Source organism: Triticum aestivum, chromosome 3D, assembly GCF_018294505.1.
Source record: "Triticum aestivum cultivar Chinese Spring chromosome 3D, IWGSC CS RefSeq v2.1, whole genome shotgun sequence".
Classification (NCBI taxonomy): Eukaryota; Viridiplantae; Streptophyta; class Magnoliopsida; order Poales; family Poaceae; genus Triticum; species Triticum aestivum.
The window spans coordinates 358,281,333-358,296,328 of NC_057802.1; the positions used below are offsets into that span (position 1 = coordinate 358,281,333).

General features: G+C 46.0%; 1 long non-coding RNA gene across 1 annotated transcript; it reads left to right on the forward strand.

Annotated features, from left to right (window-relative positions):
* Positions 1-3,629: 3,629 nt before the first annotated feature.
* On the forward strand, positions 3,630-4,709 carry LOC123074654 (uncharacterized). The gene is made up of 2 exons (XR_006436029.1): positions 3,630-3,991; positions 4,195-4,709. It is a non-coding gene; the product is annotated as an uncharacterized lncRNA (long non-coding RNA).
* The last annotated feature ends 10,287 nt before the right edge of the window (positions 4,710-14,996 follow it).

The following is a 14,996-nucleotide window of genomic DNA, read 5'->3' on the forward strand; positions in this document are numbered from 1 at the left end:
ACTTTTTGAGGATTTTTTATGGACCAGAACACATCTAATGGGCCAGAGCAGCACCTGGGGGGTGCCCCAAGGGGGCACAACCCACCAGGGCACGCCTGGGGTCCAGGCGCGCACAGGTGGGTTGTGCCCACCTCAGTGGCCTCCCGCACCCCTCTTTACCCTATAAATTCCCAAATATTCCAAAAACCCTTGGGTTAACCCTAGATCAGAAGTTCCGCCGCCGCAAGGCTCTGTAGCCATGATAAACCAATCTAGACCCTGTTCTGGCACCCTGCTGGAGGGGGGAATCATCTCCGATGGCCATCTTCATCATCACAGCGGCCACCACGATGAGGAGGGAGTAGTGCACCCTCGGGGCTGAGGGTTTGTACCAGTAGCTATGTGTTTAATCTCTCTCTCTCATGTTCTTGAGATGTCACGATCTTGATGTATCGCGGGCTTTGTTAATATAGTCGGATCATATGGTGTTTTCCCCTCTCTATCTTGTTGTGAATTGAGTTTTCCCTTTGAGATTTCGTTTTATCGGATTGAATACTTTTATGGATTTGAGAGCACTTGATATATGTCTTGCATATGAATACTCGTGGTGACAATGGGGTATCATATTGATTCACTTTATATGTGTTTTGGCACTCAACTCGTGGATTCCCGACGTGACATTGGGGTAATCTATGCATAGGGGTTGATGCACGTTCTCGTCTTTGTTTCTCCGGTAGAAATCTCGGGGCACTCTTTGAAGTTCTTTGTGCTGGATTGAGTATTATGAATCTGAAAATATTTGGTGTTATTTTAGTACGAACTCTTGGATAGATAGATCGGAAAGAATAGCTTCAAGGTGGTTTCGTACCCTACAAATGAGTTCTTCTTATGTTCTCCTCTAGATAAGAACTTTGGACTGATTCTTCATCACACGTGAGGGGAGGTTATATGATCCAATTATATTAGCATTGTTGAGAGATTGCACTAGCGAAAGTATGGACCCTAGGCCTCATTTTCAAGCATTGCTATACCGTTTGTGCTCCATTTTATCGATTGCTACCTTGCTGTTTTTTATTGTTCTTATTATAAAAACCAATATCTACTATCCATATTACACTTGTATCACCATCTCTACGCCGAACTAGTGCACCTATACAAATTTCCATTGTATTTGGTGTGTTGGGGATACAAGAGACTTTTTATTATTTGGTTGTAGGGTTGTTTGAGAGAGACCATCTTCATCCTATGGCTCCCACGGATTGATAAACCTTAGGTCATCCACTTGAGGGAAAATTGTTACTGTCCTACAAAACTCCGCGCTTGGAGGCCCAACACGTGTCTACAAGAATAAAGTTGCATAGTAGACATCAGGGTAATCTACGCATAGGGGTTGATGCACGTTCTTGTCTTTATTTCTCCGGTAGAAATCTTGGGGCACTCTTTGAGGTTCTTTGTGTTGGATTGAGTATTATGAATCTAAAATTATTTGGTGTTATTTTAGTACGAACTCTAGGATAGATCGATCGGAAAGAATAGTTTTGAGGTGGTTTCGTACCCTACAAACGATTTCTTCTTATGTTCTCCGCTAGATAAGAACTTTGGAGTGATTCTTCATCGCACGTGAGGGATGGTTATATGATCCAATTATATTAGCATTGTTGAGAGATTGCACTAACGAAAGTACAGACCCTAGGCCTCATTTTCAAGCATTGCAATACCGTTTTTTCTCTATTCCTTTTTGTTTTGCTCTTTGGCAAGCATCATGTGGTGGGGAAAGATCTAGGCACATATATCCAGTTGGATATGAGTGAGCATGAGTTATTATTGCTGACATCACCCTTGAAGTGAATAAGTTGGGGGCGAAACTATAAGCCCCTATATTTCTATGTGTCCGGTTGAAACTTTTTGCTCATATATATGTTGTGAGTGTTAGCAATCATAGAAGATTAAATGATGGTTGAGTATGTGGACTTGTCAAAAGGCTCCGATACGAGAGCCTTCCTGAAAATATGATGAAAGTTGCAAAGTTCACTAAGAACATAGTTTGTTGGTTTTCAATAAAGTTTATGCTTTTTACTTCGATGTTGTGATGAATTTTTACTTGTTCATGAGAAGTTATATGATAAAGCTATATGATAAAGTTTGTTGCTGTTATAATAATGAGCATGCTGCTACTATGTCCGTATTTTGTTTTTGTCGACACCTCTCTCTCAAAACATGTGGACATGATTTTCGATATCGGCTTTCCCTTGAGGACAAGAGAGGTCTAAGCTTGGGGGAGTTGATACGTCCATTTTGCATCATGTTTTACTACTATTATTTATAGTGTTTTTATACTTTATAACACTTTATGGAGTAATTCTAAGGTAATTGCATAGGAGCACCTAGGTGCTCCACCCCCTTACATCAAAACCCTATACCCCATCGAGATTACTAACATTGAATGTATACACTTTGTATTCAGTTCTGTATCCTTTATTACCACTTAATTTGTTGGCAGCGTATAGGCCTGTATTGAGGGGCATTAATTGGGCCGCTCCTGTACTCGAGCATGTAAACAGGAGAGCTCCTGTTCGACGCTCGTTTGCGTCAAACAGAGGAGGCTTCGCTGAAGGTTTCGCGCAAACGGGCCGGCCCATTCCTAGGATCCGAGCGAACGTAATAAAAACGAAAAAATACTAGCATAGAATGGAGTCGAAACCTTGACCTAACTCTGGATAACAGGGTTGCCAACCACTGCATCTAGGGACTGCGCATGTCTTAAATTACGGCGCCACTCTTAAAGTGCTATGTGCACCGGCAGTTCCGTTTTTTAATCTTCCTTCAAAAAAATGAATGATGTTTTCTTGAACAAATTTCAAAACTAGAACAAAACTTTAAAACGTATTTTTTTAAACATGAATACAATTATGAAATTCCAAACATTCATTGATTCTTTTATGTAGGATAAACAAATTTTAGTTATATATTGAACTTTTTTTAATATACACTGAACAACTTTTAACTACACATTGAACATTTTTGTATAAACACCGAACAAATATTTAAAACACACTGAACTTTTTGTGATATACAATGAACAATTTTTAAATATACATTGAACATTTTGTGTAATATACGCTGAATAATTTTTAAATATACATTGAACATTTTGTGTAATATACGCTGAACAATTTTTAACTACACATTGAACATTTTTGTGATATACGCTAAACAAAATGTAAATACATGTTGAACAATTTTGTGATATACGATGAACAATTTTTTGAATTGTGAACAAATTTTTAGAAAGTGGACCAAATTTGAAACTATGAATAATTTTAGAAATCATGAACAAAATAAAACGTTTTTGAAAACAAAGGATAAAATAAAAACGAAAAAGAAAAGGAAAAAAGAGAAAGAAATAGATGCAGAAACAGAAAAAAATGAAACACAAACGAAAAAGAAAAAGAAAAGAAAAGAGAAAACAGAGAAAGCCAGAAAATCGGCAAAAAGAAAAAAAAAGAAAAAATCGGTTGAGGGACTTTTCTAGAAGGTTCCCAAAACATGTCCTTCTTTGACGCTGGAACTGGGCCGGCACGTTCGGCGGTGCTCTCTCGAGCGCTTCAGCGGAAGCGCAGCACCTCGACGCTCGCGAGCGTCAAATAGGAAACGCCTGCAAACAGTGTCTGCATTAACTTGGCCCGCTCCTCTCTCTCGTGTGTGTGGCTAGATATTTCCTTCCCAAGCCCATCTACTCTTTCTCTCTTCGCTCCTCCTTGAACCATCGTCCCTATCCGTCCCTCTCCCTCTGCCCCGGCGAGCCACCATCCTGCTCCGCCCCGCGCTGCTGTGGCCCGCCTCCAACGCCACCCGCCCGTCGCCGGCGCTCCGGACGAAGCTCCGCTGCCACATCGACTCCAACCGCCGACGGATTCGACCTCCCAACCGACCCCAACGATGGATCCGGGTACGGAGGAAGCACGAATCGGTCACTGCAGATCCTGCATGGGCTGAAACTTTGGGGATGAAGGTCAGCGACTAGGCGAGGATCCTCGGAGTTGAGACCGTCTTTTCTTTCCTCGTTATTTCACTTTGAAATTGTTCATTCCTCAAATTTCTCTCTAAGGTTTCCTCGAACTTTTTTCCTCGTCAACTCTCACACCCAATGGTGTTGAGATCGTCCTTTTTTCCTTGTTTTGCCTGTAATTTTTCTTTCCTTCAATTTTCTCTCAGAGGTTTCGTGGAAAAAGTTTCCCCGTCAACTCTGACACCATTGGGATGCAACGGCGGCGGCCAGCAGCAATGCAATGTTGCCGCTGGGGCAGCGACTGCTTGTGGCAAACAAAAGCAAGCAGCAGCTGCAGTACGCGGCGCTGGGCAGGGGGCTGTTTGCGTCAGCGAGCAGCGGCAGCCATGGCTTCAGCAAGCATCAGGAAATAGGTGGCTCAGACTGAGATGGGGAGCAACAAATCCATGCCGTTCTGTACCTGCTCGCCCTGTTTTTAGGAATCTCTGTAGCTATCCCCTGTTTTTATTTTTATTTTTGCGAGAAATCCCCTGGTTAATTGGTACCCGCCCATCGATCCAGGAAGTTATTGTAAAAAAATATATCCAGGAAGTTTATTGTACAGCTTCTCTGTCTTCCAAGATGTAACCAAGATGTTTGTCTTCCAGGATTATGAAGTAAACTTCCTGGCTCGACTAAGATGTATTTTCTTTTTTGAAATATATAACCAAGAAGTTGGATATTAAGTAAACCAGGATATATCTCTATCTTCCAAAATGTATTCTTTTTTCACATATAACCAGGATAATAAGCAAACTACCTGGAAGGCACCTGAACTACACTCCCAAGTATCCAGGATATTAAGTAAACCAGGATGTTAATGGCGCATTTACTTAACCAGGATATTTAAGTACACCTAGACCTGCCCTTGTAGGTATTTATTTATGTACCATTTCGTTAAGGATCAACCACGTATCATGAAACATTTTTTCTGCAACTATCCGAGTCTCGCATAATTAGGTACTCAAATGAATCACTCACATCCGTCATTAACGAGATGTTTCTGTGACGCCAGTCCATGTGTACAGAATTAGGTGAGGGAGAGATTGGAAATTAAAATTTTCATGTACCCCCTGTCCTATATGTCCCGCATTAATGACCCTAACAGACCCCACAGCTCGTATTACGCCAGGGTATTGAATCTGTATTGCCTCAGACTGAAATCATTTCCTATTAAATGTTGTGATCGGGCCAAAGTAACGACAGGTGAGGATATGGGTGGGTGGAGCACCTCGGAGCCAAAAATCCGCGTCCATAATTCTAATGCCCTTTGTCTCATAATATGCAAGGTTTACACAAAGCTATATCAGAGATACCTATTCTGCACATCTTTAAATGAGCTAAAATTTTATGAAGAATTATTTTGGAACCAATAAAAAATACTGAAGGAAATAGCAACAAGAGGGGGGCTGCCAGGTGCCCACAAGACACCAGAGCACGCCAGCCCCCCCCCCCCCACCCCCCGGCGCGCCCTGGTGGGTGGTGGGTTGACCAATCCACCTCTGGTGCCCATCTTCTGGTATATAAGGTCTTTTGACCTAGAAAAAATAAGGAGAGGACTTTCGTGATGGAGCGCCACCGTCTCGAGGCGGAACTTGGGCAGGAGCACTTTTGCCCTCCGGCGGAGCGATATCGCTTGGGGAACTTCTCCCCGGAGAGGGAAATCGAAGCCATCATCATCACCAACAACCCTCTCATCTTTGGGAGGCCAATCTTCATCAACATCTTGAACAGCACCATCTCATCTCAAACCCTAGTTCATCTCTTGTGTTCATTCTTTGTACCGGAACCTCAGATTGGTACCTACGGGTGACTAGTAGTGTTGATTACATCTTGTAGTTGATGCTATATGGTTTATTTGGTGGAAGATTATATGTTCAGATCCATTATGCTATTTAATATCCCTCTAATCTTGAGCACGAATAATATTTGTGAGTAGTTGTCCTTGTTCTTGAGGCCATGGGAGAAGTCATGTTGCAAGTAATCATGTGAATTTGACATTCGTTCGATATTTTGATGATATGTATGTTGTGATTCCCTTAGTGGTGTTATGTGAACATTGACTACATGACACCTCACCATCTTTGGGCCTAAGAGAATCCATTGTGGAGTAGTTATTAGATGATGGGTTGCTAGAGTGACAGAAGTTTAAACCCTAGTTTATGCGCTATTTCGTAAGGGGCTGATTTGGATCCATATGTTTAATGCTATTGCTAGATTGTTATCTTAATTCTTCTTTCATAGTTGCGGATGCTTGTGAGGGGGTTAATCATAAGTGCGAGGATTGTTCAAGTAAGAACAACACCCAAGCACCGGTCCACCCACATATCAAATTATCAAAGTAGCGAACGCGAAACAAACAACATGATGAAAGTGACTAGATGAAATTCCCGTGTGCCCTCAAGAACGCTTTGCTTATTATAAGAGACCGTACGAGCCCGTCCTTTGATACAAAAAGGATCAGACTACCTTGCTGCACTTTATTTACCGTTACCGTTACTTGCTTGTTACAAATTATCTTGCTACCAAACTACCTGTTACCGACAATTTCAGTACTTGCAGAAATTACCTTGTTGAAAACCGCTTGTCATTTCCTTCTGCTCCTCGTTGGGTTCGACACTCTTACTTATCCAAAAGACTATGATTGATCCCCTATACTTGTGGGTCGCCATCCATAGCACTCACACTTATGTTGCGCATTTTAGAGTATGAATTTCAACTTGTCTATGAACAATGTAAGCTCTCCAAGTAGTCCATATCCGCGGACGCGGCTATTCAAATAAATCATTTACCCTGGAGGGGTGTACTTCTTCACACACACTCTCATCACTTACCACCATGTACATGTCATGTATCTCGACAACCTTCAAGCGGAATCCTGGCGAGGGTGTCGGCCACAACCCGGCTAACCACACAAGAATCTAGTCCAGGTTTATTGCCTATTTGACACTGATCCGCAAGGATGTCAGGCCAAGGTTTCCACTATGGCCCCAAACAATGCGTGCAGGTTTCCCAAGCCCACCATTCGGGTGCCACTTGGTACACTGTGCTATGGTGTATATACACACATCGTATCCAACCCCTAGGGTCAGCGCTACGCACTGCCTCAAACACATATCCTACAAACACCAAAAACTAGTCGCAACTCCTGGACAAAGATCAAGGCGATTAATAAGTTGAGAGGGTCACTGGTTTCGAGCCCAATACATGGTAGTAACTATCTTGGATCACAAACACAGAACTCAGTTCCTGAGGACGGTCCCAATGAGACAACCCACCATGTACTCGTACATGGCCTCTGATGTCTACTACACAACTCATTCTTGTAGACTTGTGTTGGGCCTCCAACCGCAGAGTTCTGTAGGACAGTAGCAATTTTCCATCAAGTGGATGACCTAAGATTTATCAATCTGTATAGGTGCACTAGTTCGGCAAAGAGATGGTGATAAAAGTGTAGTATAGATAGTAGATATATGTTTTTCTAATATGAAAATAAAAAACAACAAGGTAGCAAATGATAAAACAGAGCACAAACGGTACTGCAATGCTTAGAAACAAGGCCTAGGGTTCATACTTTCACTAGTGCAATCTCTCAACAATGCTAACATAATTAAATCATATGGCAATCCCTCAACGTGCGACAAAGAGTCACTCCAGATTTCTTATCTAGCGGAGAACGTAAGAAGAAATTGTTTGTAGGGTACGAAACCACCTCAAAGTTATTATTTCCGATCAATCTTTTGAGCTATTCCTATAAGTGTCACAAACAGCCCTAGAGTTCGTACTAACATAACACCATATGAAAACACATCAATCAACCCTAATGTCACCTAGATACTCCAACGTCACCACAAGTATCCATGGGTCAATTATACGATATGCATCAAACAACTTCAGATTCATAATATTCAATCCAACACAAAGAACCTCAAAGAGTGCCCCAAGATTTCTATCGAAGAAACAAGGATGAAAACGTGCAACAACCCCTATGCATAGATTACCCCATTGTCACCTCGGGAATCCGCGAGTTGAGTGCCAAAACATACATCAAGTGAATCAATATGATACCCCATTGTCACCACGGGTATTCATACGCAAGAGATACATCAAGTGTTACTCAAATCCATAGAAGTATTCAATCCGATAAAAGTGAAACCTCAAAGGTAAAACTCAATTCATCACGACGAGATAGAGAGGGAGAAACACTATATGATCCAACTATATTAACAAAGCCCGCGGTACATCAAGATCGTGCCAAATCAACAACACGAGAGAGAGATAGAGATAGAGAGAGAGAGAGATCAAACATAGCTACTAGTACATACCCTCAGCCCTGAGGGTGAACTACTCCCTCCTCATTATGGTGGCCGTCGGGATGATGGAGATGGCCTCTGGTGATGATTTCCCCCTCCGGCAGGGTGCCAGAACAGGGTCCCGATTCAACAAGAATAGACCATTCATCAAGGGTGCATGACCATAAAAGATATTACTCATATAAATAGAACAACCATTATTCTTTGACTTAAATGAATAACCGTCTCACAATAAACAAGATCCAGATATAATGTTCATGCTCAACGCACGCACCAAATAACAATTATTGAGGTCTAAAACTAATCCCGAAGGTAGATGTAAAGGTAGCGTGCCGACGGCGATCACATCGACCTTGGAACCATTCCCGACGCGCATCGTCACCTCATCCTTAGCCAATGTTCGTTTATTCTGCAGCTCCTATTTCGAGTTACAAACATGAGCAACCAAACCAGTATCAAATACCTAGGCACTATTACGAGCATTAGTAAGGTATACATCAATAACATGTATATCAAATATACCTTTGTTCACTTTGCCATCCTTCTTATCCGCCATGTATTTGGGGCAGTTCCGCTTCCAGTGACCATTCCCTTTGAAGTAGAAGCACTCAGTTTCAGACTTGGGTCCACCTTTGGGCTTCTTCACGGGAGCGGAAACTTGCTTTCCATTCTTCTTGAAGTTCCCTTTCTTTCCCTTGCCCTTTTTCTTGAAACTAGTTGTGACGCCCGGATATTTAGGCTACAGTAAACCTCTGCTAATGATGGCACGTCACCTAGGTTACTGTTGATAAACTAGCGTTAGTTCAAAACAATTCAAATTCAAATTTAAAATAAAAACAAACAACAAAAGTTTTCAAACACTAAAAACTAAAATGTTCACAATATTGCAAAAATTACCAAAGCTGTTATAAAAATAAAACCAACAATTTAGAAACTCCAAAAATGCCCCTAGAAATTAAAACAGTGGACCAACGGCACATCACTTGGCCTTTTCGATTTCTAAAATAATTAAACCTTTTCGAAAGACCTTCAGCTTTTTGTGGCATTGCTATATAATGCAATGATGTTCATGTGACAAGCTACATGATTTACAAAAGTCCTTTGGTGGTTAAGCAATTAACAAACCAGAGCAAAAATAAAATAAAAACTGTAGAAAAGGAAAAAAAGAAATAAAAGAACCCCCCCCCCCCCCGACTGGGCCTTGGCCCAGTTGGCCTAGCCGCGCCTACATACCCCTGGTCTGCCCGACCGAAACCCTAACCCCCCACTTGACCCGATCGATCCCCTCGTCCCTCCTCGCGCCGCCAGAAAGAGAGCAGAGAGGAGCGAGAGCCCCCCGATCCCCCACTCCCCCTGTTCCCACTCCCTCCCATGATCTGGATCGAGGGCACGACCCCATCGTGCTCGCCCCTCGACCCCGCCGCTGATCTTCGACGCCGGCGCCCCGCGGCGCACCTCGCCGGAGAACCCCCCTCTCGCCCGACGACTCGTCCTCCTCCCCGGACCCCTCCCACTCGACTGGTTCTGGATCGGGGAGGGACTCGATCCCGCGCCACCCTGCGCCTCCGACGTCGGCGCCCATCCCCGGCGCCGCCTCGTTGCTGCCGTGCTCCGCCACCTCGTTGGCGTCGCCCCATCGCCTGTCCCTCACCGACGCCAACGCGCCCCGTCGCCCCCCCTTCCCTGCTCGCAAGTGAGCGCCACCGTCCCCCTTCGCCCCCTTTCTTCCTGGGTCGCCACGGTCACCACCCCCCCACGCGCGGTCGACGCGCTTCGGCCGTGCCCGTTGCGCACTCACCGTCGCCCCGTCTCCTCCGCCCCGTCGTGCCTTCCCGGCCAGCCGTGGCCACCGACCGCGCCCTTGGCCGTCCTCCCTGGCCTCGCTCGCACGCCCGCCGTTCGTTCGCCGTCGCCGCCAACCGCGGCCCCGGCCGGTCGGCGCCCCGATCCGGCGCCCCGGGGCTCTGCCCGCCGCGCTAGGGTCAGCCCCGACGGGCGCCCACGCCCGTTTCCACGCGCCCGCCCCGGTCGGCCCCCTGGGCCACTGCCAGGTGGGGCCCCGCGCCCCTGAGCCACTGCCCCTGGGCCCGAACCCCCTATGGGCCACAGACAGGTGGGTCCCGCGCCCAGAACGTAATTAAAAAAAGAAAAAGAAAAAAGGGAATTAAAAAGAATAATGATATATAAATAAATAAATAAAATAAAAATAAAAATAATTAATTAATTAGTTAATTAACCCTGTTTAGATTAATCTAATTTAATTAATTAGTTTAATTAATAGTTAATTAATTAGTTAACCCTAATTACCCTAACCAGTCTATGACATGTGGGACCCACGTGTCAGATGACTGCTGACGTCAGCATGATGTCATGTTGATGTCATTGCAACACTGTTTTGGATAATGTTGAATTAAATAATTAATTAAAATTCAAAAAATGATTAAATCTTTAGAAAATCATATAAAATAATCCGTAACTCGGATGAAAATACTTTCTACATGAAGGTTGCTCAGAACGACGAGACGAATCCGGATACGCATCCCGTTCGTCCGCCACACATCCCTAACATATCGAACTCGCAACTTTCCCCCTCCGGTTCATCTGTCCGAAAATGCGAAACATCAGGAATACTTTCCCGGATATTCCCCCCCTTCGCCGGTACCACCTACTGCCGCGTTAGGGCACACCTTGCACCGCTCATTGTCATGTCACGCATCGTCATGCTTATGTTTGCATTGTATTTACTGTTTCTTCCCCCCTCTTCTCTCCGGTAGACTACGAGACCGACGCTGCTGCTGCCCAGTTCGACTACGGAGTTGACGACCCCTCCTACTTGCCAGAGCAACCAGGCAAGCCCCCCCTTGATCACCAGATATCGCCTATTCTTCTCTATACTGCTTGCATTAGAGTAGTGTAGCATGTTACTGCTTTCCGTTAACCCTATCCTGATGCATAGCCTGTCATTGTTGCTACAGTTGTTACCCTTACCTGCTATCCTACTGCTTAGTATAGGATGCTAGTGTTCCATCAGTGGCCCTACACTCTTGTCCGTCTGCCATGCTATACTACTGGGCCGTGATCACTTCGGGAGGTGATCACGGGTATATACTATATACTTTATATACATGACACATGTGGTGACTAAAGTCGGGTCGGCTTGTTGAGTACCCGCAAGTGATTCTGATGAGGGGGCTGAAAGGACAGGTGGCTCCATCCCGGTAGAGGTGGGCTTGGGTTCCTGACGGCCCCCGACTATTACTTATGGCGGAGCGACAGGGCAGGTTGAGACCACCTAGGAGAGAGGTGGGCCTGGCCCTGGTCGGCGTTCGCGGATACTTAACACGCTTAACGAGATCTTGGTATTTGATCTGAGTCTGGCCATTTGGTCTATACGCACTAACCAGCTATGCAGGAACAGTTATGGGCACTCGACGTCGTGGTATCAGCCGAAGCTCTTCTTGACGTCAGCTATGGAGCGGCGCGCGCCGGATTGGACTGGAACGCCTGCTAGGCTAGGTCTGCTTCCGGCCGCCCTCGCAACGTGCAGGTGTGCAATGGGCCCAGACCCCTGCGCGCATTGGATTTAGACCGGCATGTTGACCTCTCTGTTGAGCCTAGGTGGGGCTGCGACGTGTTGATCTTACGAGGCCGGGCATGACCCAGAAAAGTGTGTCCGGCCAAATGGGATCGAGCGTGTTGGGTTATGTGGTGCACCCCTGCAGGGAAGTTTATCTATTCGAATAGCCGTGTCCCTCGGTAAAAGGACGACCCGGAGTTGTACCTTGACCTTTATGACAACTAGAACCGGATACTCAATAAAACACACCCTTCCAAGTGCCAGATACAACCCGGTGATCGCTCTCTAACAGGGCGACGAGGAGGGGATTGCCGGGTAGGTTTATGCTATGCGATGCTACTTGGTGAACTTACCATCTACTCTCTTCTACATGCTGCAAGATGGAGGTGGCCTGAAGCGTAGTCTTCGACAGGATTAGCTATCCCCCTCTTATTCTGGTATTCTGCAGTTCAGTCCACTGATATGGCCCTTTACACATATACCCATGCATATGTAGTGTAGCTCCTTGCTTGCGAGTACTTTGGATGAGTACTCACGGTTGCTTTTCTCCCTCTTTTCCCCTTTCTATACCGAATTGTCGCAACCAGATGCTGGAGTCCAGGAGCTAGAGATCCCGAGGATGATTCTACATGGAGTTCGGCTTCGAGGAGTAGTTAGGAGGTCCCAGGCAGGAGGGCTTGCCTCTTCGATTGTTGCTACTTTTGTGCTAGCCTTCTTAAGGCAAACTTGTTTAACTTATGTCTGTACTCAGATATTGTTGCTTCTGCTGACTCGTCTATGATCGAGCACTTGTATTCGAGCCCTCGAGGCCCCTGGCTTGTATTATGTTGCTTGTATGACTTATTTATGTTTTAGAGTTGTGTTGTGATATCTTCCCGTGAGTCCCTGATCTTGATCGTACACATTTGCGTGCATGATTAGTGTACAGTCAAATCGGGGGCATCACACTAGTGGTCTTATTAACCATCAACACTTGATGCTCCTTCTTGATTTCTACCTCCGCGGCCTTAAGCATTGCGAAGAGCTCGGGAATCGTTTTCGTCATCCTTTGCATATTATAGTTCATCACGAAGCCTTTGTAGCTTGGTGGTAGTGAATAAAGAACTCTGTCAATAACACTCTCAACTAGAAGATCAATTCCCAGCTGAGTCAAGTGGTTATGATACCTAGACATTTTGAGTATGTGTTCACTGATAGAACTGTTCTCCTCCATCTTACAGCTGAATAACTTGTTGAAGACTTCATATCTCTCAACCCGGGCATTAGCTTGAAATATCAACTTCAGCTCTTGGAACATATCATATGCTCCGTGACATTCAAAACATCTTTCAAGTCCCAATTCTAAGCCGTAAAGCATGGCACACTAAACTATTGAGTAGTCATCAGATCGAGCGTGCTAGAAGTTCATAACATCTGCAGTAGCTCCTGCAGCAGGTCTGACATCTAGCGGTGCATCAAGGACATAATTCTTCTATGCAACAATGAGGATAGTCCTCAAGTTACGGACCTAGTCCGTGTAGTTTCTACCATCATTTTTTAACTTAGCTTTCTCTAGGAACGCATTAAAATTCAAGGGAATGGAAGCACGGGCCATTGATCTACAACATAGATATGCAAAAACTATTAAGACTAAGTTCATGATAAAATTTTGAGTTCAAATAATCAAATTACTAATGAACTCCTAGTTAAATCAACATCCCTCAAGTTGTCTAAGTGATACATGATCCAAATCAACTAACCCATGTCCGATCATCACGTGAGATGGAGTAGTCATCAATGGTGAACATCTCTATGTTGATCATATCTACTATATGACTCACGTTCGACCTTTCTGTTGGTGGGAACGACACCTATGGGATCACTGGAGTCCCTTCTATGGTCGGCGGGCGCGGGGTTGTGAGAAGAGCAGGTCCAGGAGCTAGCACAAAGATCGTTTACCCAGGTTCGGGCCACAAGGATGCGTAATACCCTAGTCCTGCTTTGGTGGATGTATTGAGTGTTCTTGAGCTTTCAAACTAGCTACAGTGGCTGCATAGTTCCAAAGAGTCGAATCCCCCTCCAGTATGCCTCGGGCCTCCTTTTATAGTTGAAAAGGGGTTGCCACAGTGGCACACAGGGGGTGGAAAGGTGTACAGTGCGCGAGCTTATCGCCCGGCATTATGGGACAAAGTGCATTAAATGCGCTACTTAGGTGTCCATTAGCTTTATCAGGGACGGGAACGAGGCCCGTCCCGTCCGTCGCTGCTCCGTCTCGCTTCGACACGCGCCCAGGCCAGCGATGCGTGCAGTGCCATGTAGGCAGGCAGGCTGCTGAGGTGGCGCGGTGGCAGGGTCTTCACGAAGATCTGCATGCCGCCTCGCAGGTGCTTGCTGAGTTGGTCTGGAAGCCGCGTGTTGCCACGCAGGTGCCTGCCCAGCTGGTTGGGCCGGCAGCTGCATGCGAATGGCAGCGGAGCCTTGGCTGGTGCGGGCCTGGCAGTGGCCCTGCTGGTGCCCTCGGCAAGGGCCTTGCCGGGGGCCCGGCAAGGGTCTTGCCGTGGCGTCGCAGTCGTCCCCGGCAAGACGCTTGCCGGGGGTCTTGTGGATTCTTGGCGAGGATCCCGCCGAGGGTCGTCGTCTTCTGATCCTCATCTGATCTTGTGTATTTATGATCTTGACAAAGATCTGCATGCCACCACGGAGGTGCCTCCCGAGCCCTGGTTCCAATGTAGTTGGTGGGGTTGGAAACCGTGGGCTCAAGGGAGGCTCGCTCTGTTGGCATCGGGCAGGCTGCCCCGGCAAGGCCCTTGCCGGGGTTGTGGAGGCTGCCTCGGTAAGAACCTTGCTGAGGGAGTCTAACTCGCCTTCTTGCCCTCTTGTGTTCCTGGTCCTGGCGTTGCCTTAGCTGTCTTGTGCTTTGGCTTCTTTCTGGTTTCCCTCCTCTGCCCTGCTTAGCGTGGCCGTGGCCGCGGCTCTGACTGTCCGTGCACAAGTAAAGGGGTACAAAGGAGTGGCCCTACTTTTGTACACCGACAGAAGCCCCCGGGCCTGGGCCACACATAAGCGCGACACGTTGTTGGGCCAGGCCCAAAACGGTGCG